We start from the raw sequence: 14,965 nt of genomic DNA, 5'->3' as shown, positions 1-14,965 counted from the left end.
ATAAGATGAAAACACACAGTAGACGCCATACAACTACGCAGAATATCGCATCTGGTGTCACACCCTTACAAAGAGGGCCCACATGTCAGAGGAAATGGGGCCTCCACGCAGATGCACTAGAGGATAAGGATAAGATCCAACGAATCAACCACTCAGCAAAGGATCAGGCCAAGGGGCTTCCAGGTGGGGTCGGCTAAACCTGGCCTGGTTCCCGTCCAGGTGCACTTCGAGGAGGAGTAGCAGCCAAAGCACCTGATCATTTCTAGGATGGGTTCGGCGCCCTCATTTCTAGTGATTGCACCAAGGACCGCCGAAAAGTATTTCTGGCGCTGTTGCCGGGGACTAACCATTCCTAGTGATTACGCTAAGAAATGCCAACAAGCATTTCTGGCGCAGTTGCTTGGGACGGCAAGTGAGCAAATATATTGTACTAATGTTAATCTAGGCTTTGAACTCAGGATATAGTCATTGCTCTTTCAGGCTAATGTCTCTATGTCTTCTTAATTTTTGATTTGAAAAGAAGATAGGGGTAGTGTATGACCGATTTCTCCCTGTCGGAAAACTACACAGACAATCTAGAGAAGCTCGTGAGAAGGACACGACCTGTTCCTGAGGCACCACTTGTTCCTGAGGTTATGGCTAAAAAGACTCTCCGCGAGTTCTCCATCCCCTCCACCGACAATGTGGCCACTGGCCCCAACATCAATGTCGGGGACATGAACTTCGAGCTAAAATCAAACCTCGTCAACATGGTGCAGGCTAGCCCATTCTATGGTAAGGTGAATGAGGACACAAATGCACATTTGCAAAATTTTCTGAAGCTCTGCGACACCGATGTTATACGGGGTGTCGCTGCTGACGTTGTCAAGCTTCGTTTGTTTCCCTTTTCCCTCCTAGGGAAGGCAAAACAGAAGTTTTATAAGGAAAAGGACATCGACATCTGGGCCAAATGCTCCAAGGCGTTCCTCGCAAAATTCTTCCCACTGGGCAAAACAAATGCCCTGCGCGGGGAAATATCAAGTTTCCAGCAGACGGGGATGGAATCCATCCCAGAAGCTTGGGAGAGGCTGTAGGAATACATCTTGGCCTGTCCTCATCACGGCATGGACGTGTGGCTCATCCTGCAAAGCTTCTACAATAGGCTCACAACGACATCTCGAGCAAATATTGATGCCGCTGCTGGAGGAGCCTTTCTCGACCTGACCATAGCCAAAGCAAAAGAATTGGTCGAGAAGATGGTCTCCAATCAGGGGTGGAGCGATGAACGACTCCAGCCCCGCACGAAAGGCATGCATACCATCAAGGAGATGGATATGATTGCCGCAAAACTAGATGTGGCAGTCCCACCTAAATTAATCCGACTTAAGTGCGCTAACCATCACCGAAACGGTAACTAGGGTTAACACGCACTTAAAATGGAGTAATCCGGCAGTGCTGTCGGGTAAAATCCCGATTAAACCACTTGAAACAGGATCGACAAAGCAGTCCAGAGAATGCAACATTCCACAAATTTTACAGTACAGAGTATGAAAACTGATTGTTATTATTATTACAAACCGAGTTTGAATTTATAAAAGTACAACAGAGTTCAAGTTTGACGAAAAACGAATGATAGTCTAGCGTTGAAACCAGACGTCATGATGAAGCCCGTACATGACGTCAACCATAACCTCCGATGTACCACCTGAAAAACAAATCCACAAGCAAGGCTGAGTATACTAATACTCAGCATGGCTTACCCGACTAAGGGTATACTTAGCCCTTAATCTAGACATGCAAGGCTTTTGGCTTGAGGGGTTTGTTTTGCCGAAAGCAGTAAAGAGTAGATCCTTAATTTCAGGTTTTAGCTTCCAAATTCTAGTTCAATTAACCATTCTAGGTGAGCATCTATCCAATAGCATACATGGTGGGAAACAATTATCTTTCATCATCCAACCAACCATATTCATCATCATCATCATCTTCCACTTCTTACTCTATGTGGCAAAAGGGTTAAGAAGTCCCAAACCGTTAGAAGCGGACGATTCGAATCGAATTTGTTAACCTGGCCAGGCAGACCAAACACACACACATGGGGATTGACGTCTCGCTTCGCCCACATGACTTTTCCCTTCAATTCCCGCTGCACGGAACAGGCCCACCGCCCTCGACTACAAGAATCCACGCCACGGTACGACGCCGTGTCGTGAGCCTTCTTGCACCAGCATGTGGCCGCATGAGAACAATGTTCAAAGAAGGTGGGGAGTATGTTCCGGCCTCGGTGCAATCCAGTACTTAAGCTTACCGATTACCATATTTCTCGACATGTGGTTAGTACGTTCAAACGCTTAACCACCACAACCACACACTGCGACCTTATCAACTTTTCACTAAACAGACAGGGTCTAATCCAGAAATATAGTGCCCTGACCCCGCCCGTAGGCCTTATAGTTGCAGCATGTAGTAACATTCAACTCCTATAATTCTCGTGAGTGACAGTAAATCACTCGACTTCTACCGAAAAATTAGCCTAGCCAACTAGCGACCTACACATACTGGTGTTCAAACATAGGAACCTAGGATCATGCAGCTAAGGTTCCAAGCAACTCACTTAAATGTGCAAGTAGATAGGAATAATAATAAGTTGCATAAATTTAAAATATATAGGACATTCTCCGAGGCTTGCCTGGGAATAACACTAGGTCAGTGTTAGTTAGAGAACAACTGCTCGGCGAGCATCTTCCTTTGGTCATGCACATCGGGATCCATCCATCCATCATCTAGATGTGTCCACCATTCACCGTCTTCTAGCTTAGCTCCAACGTTACATCCTTCACGTGATTCATCTATCGTACCTAAATGAAATGCAACAATGCATATGTATGAATGCAAAGCTCCGAGTTGTTTAGCGATTTAGGTGTTATTATTTTTCCTTCACGATAAAGTTGTAGTCCAATAAAACTCAAGTCAAGAAAACAACCATTTCATTTTCTACTCACTGGGCAGTCATTTATAGAGTAGTTTTCAGATTTACTTTACTTCATAAAATGAATTGGGATGGCGGCTTTTATTTCGGATTAACATACTTGAGGTTATTTAACTATTTTACTTAAAAAGTTAGGAACAGTTTCTGTAACTACAAAATTTACACAAGGTAGTACATCAGATCAGCAACTTGCAGTAAAAATTTTAGGCAAAAACAGTAAAATATGGATACATGAAAAATACTCAAAAATAGCACATGCTAGAATCAAGATAAATTACACAGATTAAAATGCAATAGTTCTGAATCTCACATTTTTATAGAAGTGTCTACATACGATTATAAACACACTGTAATTTTACCAGAATTTTAATAGACATAGTACCGGAGTAATAAAATTGACAAATTTAACTCACATATAACAAGACTAATTAGTACATAGAGTTACAAAGTGTTTTTGGCCCTCAAAGTTTGTATTCTAGCTTATCTTCTGAAGACTAAGCAATGGTAAAAGTTTTAGTTTTTTTTTCCAGATGCAACAACTATTTATCACAATATAGCACCATTTTTAAGGATTAAATCACAGAGCTAGCTACACAAATCTAAAAATAACGAAACTTGGACAATGGTGTTCATCTAGTATTGTAAGTACACAGAAAAAGTTTCATTCACATGTCTATATCAGAATATCCATAAATAAAAAGTAAATTATTCTACTAGATCTAGCCAAGACTAGGGTTTCATCTAGTAACAGGTGTTAACTGGTGCTCACAATTTTACACAAAGCTAAGAATGGCATGAAGTAGCTACCAGCCAAAAACCACCCATAGATGCTGAGTAGAACTCCTAGAATAATTATAGCCTATGTAATCTAATCTTTTTCCTAGATTAAAATATAGACAGAAAATAAATATGTGCATGTAATGAAACTTGTAGATCTTGTTGCAAGGATTCCAAAACATTTAGATTTCCATTTTTCTTATTTTTCCATGAATTTCTAGGCATTTTCAAAGTTTGTTGTTTTGAGTTCATGGCGTTTTTACTCTTGGACCCCTGGAGTTTTGGCTCCTTCTCAGGGTAAGTCCCTGGCCGAAACAGGGGAGGGCCGGCGGCGCCGTTTTCGGCGAGCAGGGTTGCCGGCGATGGGGGGACCCGAAGGGGAAAAGAGAGAGGGGCTCACGGGCTACCTCTGGAGGGTCTTGGGGCTCGCGGACGCGGACGGAGGTGGCCTCGCCACGGAGAGGGGCGGCCGGCGGCGGTCTGGACCGCGGCGGTGGCATTCCGGCAGGAGAAGAAAGGCGGGGCTTGGTGCAGGAGGTTCAGGGCAGCGAGGGGGAGCTAGCTGGGGGGGTCTTTCAGGGCGGAGGGAGACCGGAGGGGTGAGCTCCACGACGGCTATGGAGGGGCGGCGCTAATGGTGGGCGACGGCGGCTCTGGACGCCGCGGGAAGCTCGGCCTGGTGCCTGGAGCAGGGAGGGGAGTAGAGGGGAAGGTAGGAGGCTTGCTTGCGAAGGAAATCGATGGGAGGAGAGTGGGGCAGAGGGGTGAGGTGCAAGTAGGCCGGCTCGGCACGTCGTCGCCGTGGCGGGCGGCGGCAGGAGCGGTGATCGCGTGGTGCGTACGCAGATGCTGAGAAGAGCGGTGGCGAGCTGCACCAACACAGCGATGCATGGAGACGCTGGTGCAAAGAGCGGCGATGGCGCATGGCTTGGCCATCCTCGGCGTGCGCGTGGACGGTGCCGCATGGCGAGACCCGTCGATGCCAGTGGGCTGGGTTGGGCGAACCTGTGGGCATGAGGGCGGTTTTGGCCCTGGGCATGGCACGTTCTGCCGTCAGGCATCGCCGGATGCGTGGCCGGCGGCCTCCGCTCGATGGGCAGAAACAGGGGAGGGTGAGGGAGAGGAAAGAGAGAGAGAGAGCAGAGAGAGAAAAGAAAACAACGCTCTTGATTGGATTTTTTTCTCAAATTTTTCAATTGACACTCGAAAAGTTTTGAACACGAAAGTTATTCGTCTTTTGAAAACCCATAAATTTGGTTTTAGGTAAAAGTCCATTTGAGCAATGGTTTAAAATTCATTTTTATAACCTGTTCGTTACGATTTGAAAGATAATTTAAACTTTTCGAAACTGTAATTTGAAGAACTCGTCATTTCATGTACAAACTTTTACTTTCTCACTTTGACTTCAACTAGACTTTGGTTTATCGTGACATTAGTGACATGCCAACTCAATTTCTTATGCATGATGATAGGTTCAAATTTTCCTGCTTAACATTTTAAAAACCTGGGCCGTCACACTAGACCTCCTCATTAGGAAGATGGAGGAAAGGAGCCAACGACAGATCCAAGCTGCCGTCTACGCCATGGGTTCGCACTTCGCATGCGAAGTTTGTGGAAATGATGGACACTCGAGGAACGACTGCCCCGAGACCCGTGAAGATTGCGCCTACCTCAACAACAACAACAACGGGTATCGTCCACCACAAGGAGTCTAGGGGTGGAACCAGCCACGTCCTCCATTTCAGGGAGGTAATAATTATAACTCTTCTTTAAATTCGAATTTCAATTCGAACCAACCCCCCTAGAGAGAACTTGTGCTTGGCCAAGTTAAAATTAATGAAAATATAAACAAAAAGCTCTTGGCCAATGATAAAACCCTGGAAAATCTGAATGTCAAGCTTGAAACTTTGTCTTCAACGCTTAAAAATCAATCAAGTTTCAATAAAATGATAGAAACCCAACTTGCACAAATTGCTGCTGCTTTACCTGTTGCTGAGAACGGGAAGATCCCGTGGCAACCCGAGCCTCCCGTAGAAAGTGTCAACATGGTGCTCTCTGGATGGGGCAACTCGTCTCGGATGCCACCACGAACAAACCATGCAGGTAGGTACAATTCCCCAAGGAACGACTCTTGGGATGGCCTTGTGGCGGCAGTACAAAAGGATCCAGGGGTCCCCATGATCAGTTGCTCGATCTACGACAAATACTACGAGCACGTACTTTGCGATCTGGGGGCAAGCATGAACATAATGCCCAAGGTAATTTTTAAAGAACTTCAATACCCTGCTCTTTCCCCATCAACTATGCTCGTGCAGCTTGCAGACTCGTCAATTCGATATCTCGAAGGGATAGTCGAAAATATGCTGGTGCGAGTAAGAGATTCCTTCATCCTTGCCAATTTTGTGGTAATGGATATTGAGGGCAACCTCGGAGTGGAGCTCATTCTTTGGCGACCATTCCTGAGAGCCGCCAGAGCAAGGATCGATGTCGGGAGGGGAGAAATCCGCTTCCGTGTCGAAAAGGAGGACATATTTTTCAGGTTCAAACATAGGGATGAGCAGCGCTTCCTGATACACCAGGACAGTGAAGGGCAAGCACTCTGGGGTGCACCACAACCCCAGCCAGAACACCGACCCTCTGCACCTAAAAGAAAGAAGAAAACAAAGAAGGTGTGGCGGAAGGTCGAAATTTCAGCTTTGTCCAATTCTCCAGGGCTGGCGTACCAATGGTAAGAACGTCGGAGAAAAGTCTTGCACGTCGGACTCTAAATGACTCGCCCTTGCCAAAGGTAAATTGGTATTTATCTCATATTTTCTTTCTTCGCTTTTTCAAAATTTTCCTTTTACTTCATTTGTTTTTTTCTCCACTGCATGTTCGAAATTTTCAAATTTGTTTCCTGCATGCTGGAATTTTTCTAGCAACTTTTTCATTTTCACAAAAAAATACAAAAAATATTTTCTGAGTTTTTAATCCTTTGGGAAAAATAATTTGGACATCTTTTAGAGCAAACTTTTGGCCGTGCACCATATTTTTAAAGAACGTAATCATTGAGGAAGCACCAGGGCGAAGGGTGCACCAGGGGGCCCACCCTGGGGCCGTCCATTCCAAGTGATTGCGCTAAGAAATGCCAACAAGCATTTCTGGTGCCGTTGCCGGGGACTAACCATTCCTAGTGATTGCGCTAAGAAATGCCAACAAGCATTTCTAGCGCTGCTGCCAGGGACTAACCATTCCTAGTGATTGCGCTAAGAAATGCCAACAAGCATTTCTGGCGCCGTTGCCGGGGACTAACCATTCCTAGTGATTGCGCTAAGAAATGCCAACACCGCCCTAAGCCTTTCATGATGGAACAAAAACACGTGCAACTTGAAAACAGGTTACGTTAGTGAAACCAAAATGAATGTTCTTACCAGTGAGTTGCTTCTTTCTTGCAGCAAAGAAATGAGAGAGAGAGGTCTCTTGAAATCAAGTCTTGAGCAAAAATCCAATGAAAACCTGAGAGCAAAGTTTGAGAGAGTTTGAGAGCGAGTGAGTGAATGAGAGTTGAGTGTGAGAGCTCAAAACTCACCCCTCTATTTAAAGAGAGAATGCCCGGGCAGAACGGCTAGGAGCTGAGCACAATGATCACTTGCAATTGGAAAAAGGTGGTAGAGAGCCGTTGCCAGGTGGGGTCGGCCGACCCTAGGGTTCGGCAGGCCCCCCTGTGGGCCCACTGGCTGACACCTAGGGCCCTGGGGTTCCCTAACGGCTATAAGTTTTGAAATTTTGGGTGCCCGGCCAAACTTTGCTTTGAAAGATGTTCAAAATTATTTTTCAAAAGATTTTCATGCTCGGAAATATTTTTGGATTTTTGTGAAAGTCAAAAAAAGTGCTAGAAAAGTTTCTAGCATGCATGAGTGTTTTCAAAATTCAAATATGCAGTGGGAAAAATCGAAAAATCGAGAAAAGTAAAATGGTGAAAATTTTGAGATACGTACCGATTTACCTTCGGCAAGGGCTCGTCGTTTCGAGTCTGACAAGCGGGACCTTTCTCCTGCTATGATCGTGTGGTCGTAGGTCTTGATGGTGGGGGTTCTGGTGCATCCCAAAGTGCCTGCCCTTTGTCATCCTATTGGTTCAGGAAGCACTGCTCTTCCCTTTGTTTGAATCTGAAGAACATGTTCTCCTTTCAATGCGGAAGTGAATTTCTCCTCTTCCTACGTCGATCCTTCCTCTGGCGGCCCTCAGGAATGGTCGCCCAAAGATGAGCTCGATTCTGAGGTCGCCTTCTATATCCATGACCATGAAGTCTGCAAGGACAAAGGAGTCTCGCACGCGGACTAGGACCTTCTTGGCCATCCCCTTGGGATACCAGATTGTAGAGTCTATGAGCTGCACACACATATATGTTGGCGAGAGAGCGGGGTATAAGAGTTTCTTGTATATTACCATGGGCATAATATTGATGCTGGCCCCCAGGTGGCAGACTGCATGGTCATAGTATTGATCGAAGATTGAGCAGCTGATCATGGGGACCCTGGATCTTCTTGAGTTGCTGCTACCAAGCCATCCCAAGTGTCATTCTTTGGGGGATTGTACATGCCTGCATGGTTAGTTCGAGAAGTCTGCCGGGGAAGGTTGCCCCACCCGGTAGACACCATATTTGTAGTTTCAACGGGAGATTCGGGTTGCCCTGGAATCTTCCTAGACTTATAGACAGTAACAGCAGCAACAATTTGAGCCAGTTGTGTTTCCATCATTTTGTTGAAACTTAATTGGTTTTTAAGAGCAGAAGAAAGAGTTTCAACTTTGGCATTTATACTTTCCAAAATTTTATCGTTGGCAGCAAGCTTTTTGTTTAAAGATTCATTTATTTTTGCTAGGCCAAAAACTAGATCTCTCAAGGAGGGTTGGTTCGAAATAAAATTAGAATTGAAATTTGAGTTAAAGTTGTTACCTCCTCCTTGGAATGGTGGGCGTGCCTGGCCCCACCCCTGGCCTCCTTGTGGACGGTACCCAGTGTTGTTGTTGTTGATGTAGGCTGCGTCTTTACGGGTCTCGGGGCAGTCATTCCCTGAATGTCCACCATCACCACAAACCTCTCATGTTAAGTACGAGTTCATGGTATGGACGGGAACAGGCATTTCTTTCCGGTTCCCTTCATCAAGTTTCTTCAGTAGGAGGTCCAGCTTGGCGGCGAGCATGTCCGTCTCTTTGACGGTATGCATTCCGCCCTTGGTTCTAGGATGGGAACACCTCTCATTCCAGCCCTGGATGGATACCATCTTTTCAATCAAGGCCGTAGCCTTGGCGATTGTTAGGTCCAGATAGGCTCCTCCAGCAGCAGCATCGAGATGGGCTCTGGATGTTGTCGTTAGCCCATTGTAGAAGCTTTGAAGCACGAACAACTCATCCATCCCATGATGAGGACAGACGAGTATGTATTCTTGGAGTCTCTCCTAAGCTTCTGGGATGGATTCCATCCCTGTCTGCTGGAAACTTGAAAATCTTCCGCGTAGGGCATTTGTTTTGCCAAACGGGAAGAATTTGGCGAGGAACACCGTGGAACACTTTTCCCACGTGCTAACGGCTTCCTTGTTCTGATAAAACCACTGTTTCGCCTTCCCCAGGAGGGACAAAGGAAACAGGCGGAGCCTGATGGCGTCAGTCGTAACGCCCCGTATGGTTACAGTCTTGCATAACTCCAGAAAGTTCTGGAGATGGGGGCGGCATCCTCATTCGGCTTGCCACAGAATGGGCTAGCCTGCACCATGTTAATGAGGCTGGACTTCAGCTCAAATTTCACATCCCTAACATCAATGTTGGGTCAAGTTGCCACATTGCCAGCTGAGGGGACGGAGAAGTCGCGGAGAGTCTTCTCAGCCATGGGTTCGGTGATTGTTGATGGTGCTTGGAAAGCTGGCTTGCTTGTCGACTGTGAGAGCGGAGGAGGGACGATGCGAGGTCAGACCCTTCTCACAAGCTTCTCGGGATTTTCAACGAAATTTGCCGGCAAGGAGAAACCCGACATACACTACCCTATTTTCATCCAATCAGGAGAAAACAAAAGGATAAACACATTAGACTGTATAAGCAGTAGCTACCTCTTACTTATATTGCCATGTTTATGTGCTTAGTAAAATCTTTACACCTAGTGCCATCCCCGGCAACGACACTAGAAATGCTTGTTGGTATTTCTTAGCGTCGCCACTAGGAGGGGTTAGTTCCTAGTAACACCACCAAGGGAATGCCGTGTTGGTATGTCTTAACGTTTACAGAAGGATCCACAAGCGCATGGATATACCATTGTAGCATTTCACCCCGAAGTATTCAGGGTATCGTTATTTTTATTTTCCCAAGGGATGGCTAGGTTGTGTAAAGATATTTACTAGTTCCATAACCATGACACTTATGAAGTAAGGTGCAGACTACTAACTACACAGGGGTAAGTGATAAATAAAGGATAATCAGGGGTAATGTGACACACACAGAACTGCCAACTCTCATGAATAAAGAATAAACAAGCGCACCTAAGGTTAGTGGGAGCATAGGCACAGATTCCTAGTATACTATTCATGTTAGCAGATAAGTTACGTTAGCCACATGCTTAGAGCTACAGGTGCCAGGAAATTAGGGACATTGGGGAGAATGACCCGCACTGGAGAACATCCAGTCCCGTTTCATCTTTGCATGAACTCCTACACGATACCCAAATGTCGGGGAGTATGCTAAGCGAGATGCAGCTTCCCGGCGGACCGACAGGGCTGTCACCACCTGCGGTCTACCCCAGTCACACCGTGGAGCACCATCATATCCGAAGGATCCTGCATACCTAGGCACCATGCCCGCATATGAGGTCACTACCCTATCACCCCCGGGTCCCCCACCCTTCGGATGGACAGGTAAGATGCTAAGGCAAGCCCGAAAGCACAACGAACTGATGTCCTTACCTAGATCATCTGGTCTAAGCAAAGAACAAGTATAACTTGATAAAGCATAGATCAAGGCTAAGCAAGCTACGAACATAGCAAGATAACCAAGAATGAACTCAGTATGAATAGCATAACGAACGTCGGAATACAAAGCCATACCAAAGCTCGAGGATTGCTCGCCGACTGGATTCGCTAAGGAAATGAAGTACTAGCCTAGCTCCACTACCCTAAGGAGTACAAGTCACAAGAGAGTGTGAGAGAGAGGCCTTCAAGTGGGGTGTGTGGTGAGTGGTATGAGAGGACCTTTATATAGCTTGTGGAGGTCGGTTCCCGCCATCTTCATATATGGAAACATGGCAAACCGCCATCAGGAGGATATGATCAGCCTTCCCGCCAAAAATCTCCTGGAGACACCTCCAGGTGGGGTCGGCCGACCCCCCTTGGCTGCCTCTGGCCACCGCCTTCGTCTGGGTTGCTGCCTGGTGGGTCCTGATGTCAGATGGTCGGTGCCGGGGCTTGGTTGGTCGGTTTGGTCTGGTTTGTGGGCCTCTTTTGCATGTGTTACGTAGGACGCGATCGTCTGCGACTTTGTCTGCGTATTTGTCGTGTTTTCTTCTTATTCCGGACTTGTGCTCCTGAAATCATAAATCTTCGAAAACAACTGTGGAGCTAAGTTAGTGATACAAATATGTGAGTAAGAGGTATAGTTTTTCTTCTTTTATGAGTATAGTTGACGGTCATATTTCGCACTTAACGACCGTCAACATCCCACAAGCAAATATCAAGTAAAGCGAGTAATAGTAACAACAAGAGACAGTGAATTTGTTTCTGGAAGTTCACACCCAAAGATGCTACGTCTCCGTTGAGCAATCGTTCAAGAGAAGGTGCTCAAGAACCCCTATGCTCCTCACCCAAGGGCGAGACCAACGCTCAAGCTCTTGGTCACTTACTATGGATTCCTCGGAGAGGAATGAAGCTTACAAACTTCCCATGGAGCTCACAAATCAGCTTGAGCACTCACAAGCACGCCTAGCCATTTAGGAGCTCAAAGCTCCAAGAGTAAAAGATTTGAATCCACCGGCTTGACGAGAAAACTAGTGCTTAAGGATTGGAATGGATGCTCACTAGCTCAAATGACTTCCCTTGCAAGTCTCTCACTTGAATCCCTCAAAGGAATCACTCAAGAATCAAAGGGGAGGGAGTGAGAGAGCTATTATAGGGTTTGTGCCTGGTCAGTTTGAAATAGGAGCAAGAGAGAGAGAGAAGGGGTATGGAGGGTATTTATACTCCGCACCCAGAAACTAACCATTGCTCAAGGGTTACCTGGATAGTCCGGGTAAATCCCTCGATACTCCGGGACAGGTGCCCGGACATTCCGGCCTGAAACCCGGACTCTCCGGGATCAGCAGCTATCTCACTCAAGACTGTTTCTCACTAGATTTTTAAGTGGTTTTTGTGGCTCACTGGATTTGTAGGTGTTCCTTGAGCACTAGATCCATGTCAAAACCTATAAAATAAAATTCTAATTCTCGAGTTAAAGTCCAACACGGCTTTTCATTTCCTTTTTGAGTGGCGTACTTCATCATTTTGATTTACTTATCCAACTGTAGCTCCTACACACATGCTAGGTAACAATATTAAACATACATGTGTTTTGTCGTCAAACACCAAAACCCACTTAGGGGCCTAGATATCTTTCACTACCACATATTTGGGATTGCCCATCTTTGATAAGAAGCTGAGAAGACATGACCTGCTACCTTGGATTGAAAAAATTGCCAACAAGTTGCAAGGATGGAAAGCTTCTCTGATGACATTAGCTGGTCGTGCGGTTTTGGTATGGTTCATACTCATTGCCATTCGGATATACCTGCTGCTGGCAATCAAAGTCCCTAAGTGGTTTATACGTGCAATTGACAAGATAAGTAGAAGTTTTTTTATGGAAAGAAAGGAAGGACATCAATGGGAGCAGTTGTTTAGTGGCTTGGGAGGAGGTCATGAGACCAATTGATCTCCGTGGATTAGGAATTCACAATCTTCAAACTATGGGGTGGGCACTCCAACTGCGCTGGCTCTTGATTGAGAAGACCTAACCGGAGCGGAGGTTCCGGTGCATCCTAACACAACAACAATGTTTGCAATTTTAGTAGTCACCACTGTTGGCAATGGACGGAACACATTGTTTTGGACTGACCATTGGCTTCATGGTCACTATTTGGAGATTCTGGCACCAAATGTTTACAATTATGTGCCTCTGAAATTACGAAGAACAAGAACAGTGTTTGAGGCTATGCAAGATCACACTTGGGTGACAGACATCAGAAGCGCACTCGTTTGGCATGGTCTTGCGGAGTATCTTGAGTTGCGGGATAACATGGATGCCTTCGGGCTCAACACCACTGATGATATTTATCACTGGAAGTCCGAACCTTCAGGGATATATTCTACTAGATCAGCCTACAGGAATTTTTTCGCTGGTTCCATCACCTTTGAAACTTAGAGGCGACTTTGGAAATCCTAGGCCCCTAGAAAATCAAAACCTTCATTTGGTTGGCAATTCAAAATCGTTGTTGGACAGTGCACCGGCTGTAAAAAATTGGCCTCTCCCATCCAGAGCATTGCCCTCTTTGTGACTAAGAAGAAGAAAATGTTAAGCACATTCTTACCTCTTGCGTCTTTTGCGCATCGATTTTGGTTTGGTGTCTTGCAGCCTCTAAACTTATCCCATCTAATGCCTAGTAGTAGCATTGGCTTATTTGCTAACTGGAGGAGAAGGTCTTAGAAGAAATTACAGAAGTAGCATAGGAAGGGCTTAACTCCCTATGCATGCTTGGAGCTTGGGTTATTTGGAAACACAACAATGCATTTATCTTTCAAGGAATGCCCCCAAATATGCAATGGGCTCTCTAAGATTTCAAAGATGAATCCCTGCTTTCAAGGTCCGCTGGGGCTAAGGCGCTTGCTGCCTTGAAGCCGGGGAAGGGTGGTTGAGCAAGTTTAGGCTGTTATGGATGTGCTTCGGCAAGGGGACCCTCTCTCTCCTTTGTTGTTTATCCTGGTTATGGACGCGCTTAATAGTATGTTTATCAAGGCGGAAATGGAAAGGACTATTCTCACCTCTCCTATCCACTGGACAGAGACTCTCTCTGTACGATGATGATGTTGCCTTATTCATCAGGCACTGATGATGTTGCCATATTCATCAGGTCAAATGATCAAGATCTACATCTTACAAAAAATATTTTACTAGCCTTTGGGGAAGCTTCTGGTCTGCAAACCAACCTGCAGAAAAGTAGTGTAATTCCTATACAGTGTGCTGAGGAGTCCACGGTGTTGTGAACAATACTCTACAATGTTCCACGACCAGTTTTCCCACCACTTTTTGGGGTTACCAATCTCAAATAAGAAGCTGAGAAAGTGTGATTTGCTGGTTTGGATTGAAAAAGTCGCTAACAAGCTGCTAGGTTGGAAGGCCTCGCTCATGACTTTGGCTGGTTGCTCAGTCCTGGTAAAATCTGTTCTAGCAATCAAAGTGCCCAAGTGGTTTTTGCGAGCGGTGGACAAAATCAGGAGAGGATTCCTGTGAACAGGAAGACAAAGAGCTAATGGTGGCTACTATTTAGTGGCGTGGGAAAAGGTCATGCAGCCTCTTGATCTCGAAGGGCTAGGCATCCATAATCTTGAGGTCATGGGATGGGCGCTCCAAATGCGGTGGCTATGGATGCAGAACACTAGACCAGATCGCCCATGGGCGAGACTCCAAATCCCTGTCTACTCAAAAACATCAGTCATGTTTGCTATTGCAGTAGAATCCACGGTGGAGAATGGAAGGAATACTCTCTTTTGGATTGATTGTTAGTTGCATGGTTGCAGACTGGAGGACCTAGCCCCTAACGTTGTCCATTGTGTTCCCATCAAATTCACAAAAAAGAGAACTGTGAATGAGGCTTTGCAGGAGAATATGTGGGTAACAGACATTAGAAACACACTTGGATGGCTTGAACTAGCCGAGTATCTAGAGTTATGGGATTTGATCTCACCTATCTGATTTGGAAGATGTACATCGTTGTAAACACGAGGCCTTAGGATCATTCTCTACGCAATCGGCTTACAGAAGTTATTTTATGGGAACTATCACATTTGAACCGTGGAAGAGGCTTTGGAAATCATGGGCACTAGGGAAGTGTAAGACATTTGTGTGGCTAGCCATTTGGAATCACTGCTGGACAGTAGATCGCTTACAAAAAAGAGGGTTGCAGCATCCTGAGTGGTGCATGCTCTGTGACAAGGAGGAAACAATTCAACACATCCT

The 14,965-nt window shown here is 45.8% G+C and overlaps 2 non-coding genes across 2 annotated transcripts; one reads left to right on the top strand and one right to left on the bottom strand.

Moving 5' to 3' along the window:
- Window positions 1-1,001: 1,001 nt before the first annotated feature.
- On the bottom strand, window positions 1,002-1,105 carry LOC120663224. The gene has a single exon (XR_005670442.1). It is a non-coding gene; the product is annotated as a small nucleolar RNA R71 (small nucleolar RNA).
- An 8,031-nt stretch (window positions 1,106-9,136) lies between these two features.
- LOC120663085 lies at window positions 9,137-9,243 on the top strand. Its single transcript, XR_005670310.1, has one exon. It is a non-coding gene; the product is annotated as a small nucleolar RNA R71 (small nucleolar RNA).
- The last annotated feature ends 5,722 nt before the right edge of the window (window positions 9,244-14,965 follow it).

This window comes from Panicum virgatum, chromosome 2N (assembly GCF_016808335.1).
Source record: "Panicum virgatum strain AP13 chromosome 2N, P.virgatum_v5, whole genome shotgun sequence".
NCBI classification, from domain to species: domain Eukaryota; kingdom Viridiplantae; phylum Streptophyta; class Magnoliopsida; order Poales; family Poaceae; genus Panicum; species Panicum virgatum.
The sequence above is the reverse complement of the archived record's forward strand: the minus strand, read 5'-3'. Positions and strand labels throughout refer to the sequence as shown.